We start from the raw sequence: 11640 nt of genomic DNA, 5'->3' as shown, positions 1-11640 counted from the left end.
ACCCAGCACTGAGTGAAACACCCTGACAGCTCCTCCTGCCAGCCCCTCTCTGAACAGACAGTGGGTTCTGGTCATGGGGATGTACGGTTACCCAGAGGACCTGCTTTGCATATTTCATCTGGCCTGTTTTACATATTTCCATACTGCGTGAGGGTCCCCTGCACTCAGAGCAGATATAAATGTGACAATTTAACACTATGATTCTGAGCTCAGTGTCCGTCATTCTAGAAATATCAAGATGATCTCACAGATTCAGTGTCTCTGGCTGCTCGTCTTCTGGATTCATGGTAAGAACAGTCAATAACAGAGTTTGGCTTATTTGACATTGAAAATGTTGCAAATTTCTTTCTGAAAACCATACAGCATATTGCCATTGTACATGGAAGACTGAATGCAAAGGAGTTTAAATAAATATTACAGACCAGACACTGAACATTTATTTTGATTGCTGTTACTTTTTTTTTTTTTTTTAATTACTTTCCCCATGCAGACTCCAGTGGGCAGATTGTGATGACTCAGACTCCAGAATCCCTCTCAGTGTCTCCAGGAGACAGAGTCACCATCAACTGCAAAGCCAGTTCCAGTGCTAGCAACGGGGTTGCCTGGTACCAACAGAAATCAGGACAAGCACCTAAGCTTCTCATCTATAGCGCTTCTACCCGTCCCTCTGGGATCCCAGACCGGTTCAGTGGCAGTGGGTCGGGCACTGATTTCACATTCACCATCAGCCGGGTTGAAGCAGATGATGCAGGAGATTATTATTGTCAGCAAGGCTGGAGCTCACCTCTCACAGTGATACAGACCAGTACAAAAACCTCCCTCTTCTGAGCTATTTCTGTTCCTCACTGTTTCCTGTACAGTGACTGAATCAGTACAGCTACTGCCTTCTCAAAAGGCAGCTGGGGTCTACCAGGCTGAGACACCTTTACCCCATTGTCCAATTCTCTCCCTAAATTTACAACAAAAGTAAGTAAGGCTCAGATTTTGTCAGAGATATTTTTAGTAAAAATCACGGAGGGTCCAGCAACCACAGCAGTTGAGAGCTCTGGGATCCCCTTGCCCCCCCCCCCCCCCCCCCCCCCCCCCCCCAGTGGCTGGGAGCTGCAGGGGGTACCATGGCTGAGCAGCTGCAGGGAGGTCCCTGCACTGCCAGTTGAGGCTGAAAAGCTGAAGGGGGGAGGGGTGTCCCCTCACTGCCTGCCACTGCTGGGCAGCTGCGGGGGGCCCCACTGCCTGCAGGGAGTGGGAGCTCTGGGGTCCCCTCACCACCTGTGGCAGCTGGAGCTGTGAGGCCAATCTCACTGCACACAGCAGGGGCTCATTGCATCTCTCCATCACTCACAAATTCCCTGTGTTCCACCCTCCATCCTCCTCTATTTCAGAGACTACTTGCAATTCCCCCTGATTTCACCCTGGGCACAGGTTCTGTGCACCCCCTACATCCCTCACCCCCATTCCAGGGTCTCCCATTCTCTCCCCCATTCCACTGTCTCTGTGTGAACCATCATTCTCACTTGCTCCATTCCATTCATTTCTCTCTTCCCACCACTGGCAGGGGCTCTATGAGCCCCCATTTCCCCCTTCTACCTATGACAGAGTCCCCTAGTTCACCCCTACTGTGCATTCTATGTTTCCCTCCCCCCACAGCAGGGTCCCCCATTCTCCCTAGCATGTCAGAGGCTGTTTCCCCACAACAGGATCCCACATTCTCCACACCATGCCAGGGGCTCACTCTCTCTTTCCTCCCCACTCGCCCACAAAGTACCTTTCTTCCCCACAGATTGGAAGGGAGAGATGGTGCCCTCTCCCCCCAGCCCCCAACCTGGAGCAGGCTTTGAGACGGCAGAAATGAAAGAACAAAGCCTTCTCACTCCTCTTCTTCTGGCTGCCAACACAGAATGAGGGAGTTGCCCAAGGCCTGCTGGGTAGAACTAGGATCCAGGGCATAGGGGCCGACTTTGTGGGTGCTCCGGGGCTGGAGCACCCACAGAAAACAAACAGTGGGTTTTCAGTACCCACTGAACACCTCCTCCCCATCCACCCCCAGCGTTTCCCACCTACCTGAGATCAGCTGTTCAACATTGTGCAGGAGGCACTGGGGGGAGGGGAAGGAATGGGGCAGAATGGGGCGGGAAGAGGTGGGGTGGGGGCTGAGGGGAAGGGTTGGAGTGGGGGTGGGGCCTGGGGCAGAGTGGGGGTTGAGCACCCCCCGGGAACTCTGGAAGTCAGCGCCTCTAATCCAGGGTAAGGGTAAAAGCGAGGGGGCATAAAATGAATTAAGACTACAGGGATCCACTGAAAAACATAATAACCTAGAAGTGTTGTATATCAAACCTCGAATGCTCCATGAGTGACACTGACTTCTGAAAATCTTGGTCTTATTTTAACTACATATAAAAAAAAAAGCTTTGAGAAAGTTCTGATCAGTTGACAAAGGGGTGTAGGATGAAAAAGCCGCCTGGCACTTAATGTTGGTTGTAATGCTAAGTGATGAGTTATAAATAGCACCAAAAGAGGCACATGGAAATCCTCATAAAACACACAATATTGTTTAGTTTAATTGACAACACAAACTATGTATTAACTGATACTGTTTCTTCAGTCTCCAGGGGAGAGGTGATGGTGACTCAGACTCCAGAATCCTTCTCTGTGTACACAAGAGAGACAGTCACTATCAACTGCAAAGTTTCAGAGTAGCAGCCGTGTTAGTCTGTATCCGCAAAAAGAACAGGAGTACTTGTGGCACCTTAGAGACTAACAAATTTATTTGAGCATAAGCTTTCGTGGGCTACAGCCCACTTCATCGGATGCATAGAATGGAACACACAGAAAGAAGATATTTATACATACAGAGAACATGAAAAGGTGGAAACAGCCATATCAACTGTAAGAGGCTAATCAATTGAGATGAGTTATCAGCAGGAGAAAAAAAACCTTTGAAGTGATAATCGAGATGACCCATAGAAGGTGTGAGGATACGTAACATGGGGAAATAGATTCAATTAGTGTAATGACCCAACCATTCCCAGTCTCTGTTTAAACCCAAGTTAATTGTATCTAATTTGCATATTAATTCAAGTTCAGCAGTTTCTCTTTGGAGTCTGTTTTTGAAGTTTTTTTGTTGCAACTGCAAAGTCAATTTCATTGCTAGAAGCTCCCTGGCCTGCTACCCACTGAAATAAGAACAAGTTCCTACGTTCCTTCTGGGAGCCCAGGCAGGTTCGGTGGCAATGCATCTGGCACTGATTTTACTTTTTACAGTGAGCAGGGTTCAAGCTGATGATTTTGGAGATTATTGTTAACAGGGCTGGAACCAAATCCTCAGTGATACAGACAAGTGCAAAACTTCCCTGCTCTGAGTCATTTTTGTTCCTCAGTGTAACAGCTGCTTCCTGCATAAGACAACAGTACCAACGTAACTAATCAATTCCCTGCCATCTCACGGGCCTCGAGCATTGGTGGCACCTCGGTCTATCCTGTTCTCTGCCTGCAACACAAAACAGTGTAGTCTCATGAGGACATAAATGTTTGCTTGGGTTTAGCTGAAATTGCTGGGCTCAACATAGGGGTATCTGGATGGAATCTGATGGCCTGTGATACACCGGAGTTCAGACTAATAGTCTCTTCTGACCTTAAACTCTATGCAACTGCTGTCCTCTCCCAAAGCAACTATGAGTTTGCCAGGCATGAGCTTTCTCAGCCCAATGACCAGTTCTCTCAATATTTCCAGAGTCCTGATGAGATTCCCCAGGAACTAGAACAAAATGGGAGATTGATTACTTCACACTGAGTCTCAGCCAGCAAAGTGTGTTGCTCTTACAGGCTGGACATTCCAACACAACCCCAGCATTTTCTCTCTGCGCTTACAAAATGGGTTGAGAGACATACTGGATTATAAAGCATTTTCATTGACATGTTACTGACATGAGCTGAAACAACGGGATGGCAAGCAGCAGCCCAAACAACAGTACAATCACTCCCATGCCCCTGGTTCCAGCTCCACAGGACATGCTGCCCGTCTGTAGGGTCCTGCCCAGAGGGGAGAGAAATGTGAATTCCCCACTGTCTGCACCCCCCCCCCACACACACACACACACCAGGCCATGCAGTGAGTCATACTCCCAGCTCTCTCTCCTCATGAAGGTGGAATTTATGAGAGACAAACTCTCTGGAGGAACTAAATCTACAACCGACTTTATACCCCAGCAGCACAAGGTCCTCTAGGGACCAAATTGCACCTTCCCCTTACCAGGTACAACTCAAGGGGCTATAGACGGCTGTGCACTGATCCAGAATCTCCCAGACACAGCTTATACCTGATCAATTCTGGGTGACTCCTGATGAAGGGAGGTGGCACAAACAAAACCTGCGCTTCCTAAGGTGGGTTCCTCTGGGACACCAAGGGTTATGTCAACACTGCAGATGGGAATGTGCCTCCAGCCAGGGTGGACGGACTGGTGGTAGCTCTGCTCGAGCTAGTGCTCTGAAAGTAGCCACGTGGACATCATGACTCAGGTTAGACACCAGGGCTCGGAGTCAGGGGAGAAGGTTGGATCGCAGTGACTAGCCCTATTGTCTGACCTCTCTGTCCCCCGCCCCCAATTTCCCACAACTGAACATTTAAATTGATAAAAGTAAAAAAAATGCTTATATCTATATTATCCATCAAAATTATATAAAAAACTGAATTCTGCCAAGCCTAGTTATAAGCAATTAGAAAGGGAATCACAATGAAACACCTGCCTAAATTCTAACATTAGCATCACTGCCAGACGACGAGATATAACACTTATGGAAAGATGCACATGGGAATAGCTGTACAGGCAAAACATTGCTTAGTTTGATCAATCAGATTTGTGCTAACTTAAATGTTGTTTGTAAATTCAGATTTAAATGGACAGATTGTGCTGACTCAGACTCCATAATCTCCTGGCAGCGTCTCCGGGAGACACACTCACTATTCTCTGCAAAACCAGTTCAAGCCTTAGAAATACTTTTCCCACCGATGCTTTAGCCTGGTACCAACAGAAATCTAGACAAGCTCCTAGGCTCTTTATCTCTAGTGCTTCCCCCCGCGCCTCTGGGGTTCCAGTCCAGTTCGTCTGCGAGAGTCTCAATTCATTCTCACAAACAGCTTTACATTAGTGCAAACTAGGAACCTTTTTGTTTGTGTCCACAGCCCCCATGCAGGGGAGTTACAGCCCAGCACTTCGGTGCACTCTGCTATTCACACCCTCATCGTTCAAATTTCAGGACAATGTAGACATAGCCAGAGACTGACCGAGTGCTCAGGTTTGCAGACTAAATGTCGGTCCAACCTTTTATCGGCAATGCACCATGGGGGGAATGGACTTGAGGTCTTGTCTCTAGCTGGCAGGGGCTGGACGGCAGGAGAGAAATTCAATCCTTGGGTGTGAAGGAACAACTCTCGGCGGTTTTCATTGACGCACTGTGGTGGGCACAGGGAATGATGCTTTGTAAAATTCTCAAAATTGTCTCTGTTATTTTGTTGTTTTTCTCTGATTTTGTGTTTTGTTTTTTTTTTTGGTTTTCTCCACCTCTTTTCTTATACAATAACTGCTCACTTAACGTTGTAGTTATGTTCCTGAAACATGCGACTTTAAGTGAAACGATGTTAAACGAATCCAATTTCCCCATAAGAATTAATGTAAATGAGGGGGTTAGGTTCCAGGGAATTTTTTTTCACCAGACAAAAGACTATACATACATACATACATACATACATACATACTGTAGTGGGGCGGCTGCCCCACTCCCTGAATTTGGGCTGCAGCAGGCCAGTGGGCCTGTGCAGACAGGGAGACAATCAGGGAAGGCCTTATAGGGAGCCAATCAGGGCCCAGATTGGAGGGACCCAATCAGGGCCAGGCTCAGCCCTATAAGAAGGCTGCTCAGGACAGGAGCAGGCAGTCTGTCCCAGGCCTTCGACAGGGGAAGGTCTGTCTCCAGGCTGGGAGACTAGCACCTGGGACAGCGCAGTGGTGGGCAGGCCCGGGGGAGCAGAAGGTAACTCTAGCCCAGAGTCTGTCAGGCTGCAGGCCCTAAAGGGAAGGGCCTAGCCGGTGCTAGGGGCCGAAGGGGAAGCGGCCCAGGGACGTGGACAAACGGAGGGAGAGAAGGAGGGCAGGACGGCTGCCACTAGAGGGTCCCTGGGTTGGGACCCAGAGTAGTGGGTGGGCCTGGGTCCCCCCCTTGCCTGGCACCTGGCCGACGGAGCGACCATCTAGAGCTGCACCAAAGCCCTGCCAAGAGGGGAGTGACGTTGAGGGTGCAGTTGGCCACATCGGCCGGAACGCAGAGAGACAGCTGATTGATCCCCCCTGGAAGGGGGCAAGGATGAACTAAGGGGCACTGCCGGAGGGCAGTGGCTCGAAGAGGACGCCGTGAGCTTGGGAGCAACGTGGGTCCGGACACGCCAACCGAGGGCGAGACGACGGACGGGACACCACCAGGAGGAGGCGCTCCACTGGACAGAGCTAATTCCTGAAACAACCAGTAGGAGGCGCCAGGTGGTGAGTCCCAACCCTGTCACTCATACACACACACACACACACACACACACACAGAGTATTTATTTTAAACAAACAATTTAATACTGGTACACAGTGATGATGATTGTGAAGCTTGGTTGAGGTGGAGGAGTCAGAGGGTGGGATATTTCCCTTACTGCTAAATGATGAACTAGGAATTGGCTGAGCCCTCAAGAGTTAACTCTCTCACTCTACAAGGCAGCAGGAATGGAGGGAGATATGCGCATTTCCCCTTTTACGTGCACTGCCTTGTTATTAGATCAGCTTGCTGAAACCAGCTGCTGCAAGCTCCCTCCGTCCTGAGCCCTGGTGTGTGTCCCCTGCTCTATGGAAGATGGGGTAAGCGGGGTGCAGGAGCAGGGGGGAGGGGGATACCTTGACATTACCCCCCTCTTCCTTCCCTCCCCCCACCCCCGCACAGCAAGCAGGAGTTTCCAGGAGCAGCTCCAAGGCAGAGGGCAGGAGCAGCACATGGCAGTGGGGCAGCTCTAGCTTTTTTGCCGCCCCAAGCACAGCAGACAGCCTTTGGCAGCATGCCTGCGGGAGGTCCCCGGTCCCGCGGCTTCGGCGTACCCGCCGCCGAATTGCCACTGGATCCGGGGGACCTGCGGACCTCCCACAGGCACGCCGCCGAAGGCTGCCTGACTGCCGCCCTCACAGGGACCGGCAGGCCACCCCCCAGGCACGCGCTTGGAGCGCTGGTGCCTGGAGCCGCCGCTGCAGTGGGGGGAGGAATAGCTGCAATTGCTAGCCTGCCGGCAGCTGCTGCACAGAGAACTTAGGGGAGCGGGGAGCTGATAGAGGGGCTGCCGGTCCACCCTGGTTCCAAGCCCCCACCAGCTAGCTGCAACAGGCTGTTCTTCCTGCAAGCAGTGGACAAAGCAGGCGGCTGCCAAACGACGTTAGAAGGGAGCATTACACAACTTTAAAGGAGCATGTTCCCTAATTGATCAGCAACAAAACAATGTTAACCAGGACGACTAAGTGAGGAGTTACTGTACTTAGACTCTTAGGTTGTAGCATCTTTGGAGCAGGGACTAATTGTTCATAATGGGTGTTCAGCACTTGGTCCCATGGGGCCCTGATCCCAGATCAGCACATGTTAATTCTACACATTACAAATAAATCATAACAAGGAGCTGTGTCCAGCCCTCCTCTACTAGAGACAATGCTGCAGCAAGTGTAGCAGCACTAATCTGGATATCTAGGTGTAGATGAGGACATGCGGGAATGGCATAGATTAAGTTAATCAGGCTTCATCTCTGCTTTGGGTTTTACCCCTGACTGAAGCCTTTCCCAACAAAGATCAGTTTGGATCATTATTGTGAGATCATTTGTATAACCATGTTTTTAACCAGCATCTCAGTAATAATAAAATGCTGAGAACATTTCTTCCCTTGCTTCCCTGACAAATACCATTTTAACAGAGAATCTCTTGTCCCCAGGAGCATCTGGTTGAATTTGCCTATTTCACCCATTGCCCCTTCACTTCCCTTTTTGTGCATGTTTATGGACCAGGTGTGAATTTTCATCCCTGAGTCCAATTTGCATATTTCACACCCATGTGACCTCCCCCTGCTGCGCTGAATGATTACAAATGTTCCAAGTCACTTGTTACCGTTTGTTGATCAGCATCGGGCCACTCAGACATATCAAGATGATCTCCCAGAAGGGTGACCATATCACACAGCTGAAATATCGGGACGCGGGGGCCCACAACAGCAAGGGAAAAAAAAAAAAAAGAGGCGGCCGGAGCTCCACGCCCTGCCCCACCCGCACCAACATGCCTCCGCTCCGTCTCCACCTCCCCCCTCCCTCCAGCGCTTGCGCTGCCATACAGCTGATCAGCGCAAGCCTGGGAGGGAGGGGTGAGGAGGAGGAATGCGGCGTGCTAGGGGAAGAGGCGGGGCCAGGGCGGGGATTTGGCAAGGGATCCAATGGGGCAGTGAAGGGGCAGGGCTGGGGGCGTGGGGCCAGGGAGGGGATTTGGGGAGGGATCCAATGGGGGAAGGAGGGGGCGGTGTTGGGGTGGGGGGGCGCGAGCCCGCTCCGCCTCTGAGCAGAGGCAAAAGATCGGGACAATTCGCGTCCCAACCGAAGGTAGGTCGGGACGTGGGACAAATAAGCAAATATCGGGCCAGTCCCGATAAAATGGTCACCCTATCTGGCTGGAAGTGCTGTGGATCCAGCGTAAAAATTAAACCAAGAGGGAACAGGACAAATTAAAAGTATTATTGGCCTTTAAAGGAAAATGAAAAAAAGAGTCAGAACTCTAGTCTATCAAGTCCTGAATATTCCTCAGAGTTGCACCAATCCCATAGCCCTGTGGTTAGGGCACCCACCTGAGATGCAGCAGATCCCTGTTCAAATCCCTTCTCTTTGTCAGGCAGACAGGGGACTTGAATAGAGGTGGGGAACCACAACCCAAGTGAGTGCCCTAACCACTGACAAGCTCCAAAGCTTTTTATCCACAGGGCTTCCACCCGTCCCTCTGGGATCCCAGGCCGGTTCAGTGGCAGTGGGGTCTGGCGCTGATTTCACTCTCGCAATCAGTAGCTGATGATTCTGGAAATTATTACTGTCAGCACCATCTCGGAAGTGATACAGAGCAGTACAAAAACCTCCCTGCTTACTTCAGTTTCTGTTCCTCACTGTAACATCTGCTTCCTATACAGTGTGACAGTACCAATGCAACTGCTGTCCTTTCATAAGGAAATGGGGTCTGTCAGACTTTGGGCTTTTCACTCAAAACAAGCTTCTTAGATTCTGGCTCAAAGTTACCAAGGATACAGACACACACACACTGGGTATTGCATTAAAGCATATCTTGATAACAAGGCCAAAGCCAATTCCCTGTGTGCAATACTCAGCTCCATCAACAGGAGTTGCACTCGGAGCCTGAGGGCTATACGAGGCCCTTTCTTCGCACTGGGGCACAGGGAATGGATCTTTACACAAAAAGAACAGGAGTACTTGTGGCACCTTAGAGACTAACAAATTTATTAGAGCATAAGCTTTCGTGGGCTACACTCAATATGCATCCGAAGAAGTGGGTTGTAGCCCACGAAAGCTTATGCTCTAATAAATTTGTTAGTCTCTAAGGTGCCACAAGTACTCCTGTTCTTTTTGCGGATACAGACTAACACGGCTGCTACTCTGAAACCGATCTTTACACAGAGTGGCTGCTTTGCATGCTTCCACCCACACGACGGTTCCTTGCAATGCAGGGCACATATAAAAGTGTTATTTGCTAGACTTGCTACCTTAGATTCTCACGGTCTGTCAGACTAGAGGGAGCAAAATGATTTCACAGATTCATCTCATCTGTCTCCTAGGTCTCTGGATTCAGGGTAAAATCAAGGGAGATACTAGATTAAGATGATAATCTCTCCCCAATATTTATGGTATATTTCTTCATCAAACCTACATTAAATTCTTCATCCCATGAGATCACAGGCAGATAGATTTTTAGTGGACACAAACAATGTAACTAGGTGGTTAAATAAAAATTAGACACTAGATATTTGCAGATTTATTTTTATAATAGTATTTCATTTGTTTATTCTTGTGTTTTAACTCTCATCCAGATGCCAGTGGGCAGACTGTGATGACTCAGACTTCAGAATCCCAGGCAGTGTCTCCAGGAGACAGAGTCTCCATCAACTGCAAAGCCAGTACCAGTGTTAGCAGCTACATGGCCTGGTACCAACAGAAATCAGGACACGCTCCTAAGCTCTTCTTATATAGTGCTTCCACCCGTGTCTCTGGTGTTCCAGACCGGTTCAGTGGCAGTGGGTCTGACACTGACTTCACCTTCACAATCAGCCACGTAGAAGCTGATGCTGCTGGAGATTATTATTGTCAAGGCTATAACTCTCACAGTGATACAGACAAATACAAAAACCTCCCTGCTTTCGTTGGTTTCTGTTCCTTACTGTAACAGCTGTTGCCTGTAGAAAATCAGAGTATTCTCTCCAACTGCTGCTGCCTCAAAGTGATGGAGTGTCCATGAATTTCAAACACCTCACCCCACCATTAATGTTTTCCTTCCATTTCTACAGCTCCCTCGCTGCAGTAGCGCAGAGACTGGAATTTACAGGGTGATTCTTAATATATTCAGTGGCTTCCTTTTAACTACTGAGGAGTATTAGCTCTTATAGGCTGGATCCAATTTCCTACTAACATTACAAAAAAGACCAACATATAAAGGATCCAGAAATTACTTTCATAAGCAGAATGAGCAGAGTGACTGCCTCCCTCCCCATACAAGCCCCAAAGCAGGTGCCCCCCTTTCCACAACATGGTGCATGCATGTCCTTAAGGCTGGTCTCAGATGGGACAGAGAGAAGGATTGTCTACACTACATTTCCTGAATCACTTCTCTATGGTCCAATAACCTACAGCTTCTGGTCCTTATTTCAGACAATATCAAATAGGAGAGAAAAAGAGCTGACCCCAGTTCAGTTTCTGGCTTGTAACCATTGCACATCCTCACCACCAAGGATAAAAGGATTGCAGGCTGTGGCTAGTAGTAAATCATCACACTTCTCCTGCCTTTCCCCAGGCCCTTCCCCAGATAGCCCACACACACTGACATACCTAGATTCCCTGCAGTGATGGTAGTGTTTCAGTGTATGGCTTAATAGAAACACAGAACAAACAACGATAGTATTTGCTTAGGTCAGAGCAACGACCAGACAAACCCTCCCAATAGCACTATCATCCCATTTTACAGAAGGAGCCACTGAGACCGAAGGGTGCAGGAATGAGCCTAGAAGAGTTCAGTATCAAAAGCTTACGGGGTCTATTTCCCATCTCATCCACTAACTCACTAGGAAGCTTTGGATGCACATTTCTCTCTACCTCAGTTTACTCATCTTCTAAAACAAAGATCTCTCCCTTTACAATGTATGCTCCTCAGGACAGGGGACGCCAACACTTAATTACTAATCAGTTGTTGGACAGAATTGTTTAGCACCACGCTCCTTTTCCACAAACATGCAACTGAATCTACCTTTTAAAGGAGGGAGAAAATAGCTCATTGGGTCAAAATAATATTTGACTAATATTACTGATTTCATCAAACAGG

This window comes from Terrapene carolina, unplaced genomic scaffold (assembly GCF_002925995.2).
Source record: "Terrapene carolina triunguis isolate 2854851 unplaced genomic scaffold, T_m_triunguis-2.0 Scaffold389, whole genome shotgun sequence".
NCBI lineage: Eukaryota > Metazoa > Chordata > Testudines > Emydidae > Terrapene > Terrapene triunguis.
Note: the sequence above shows the minus strand (reverse complement) of the source record.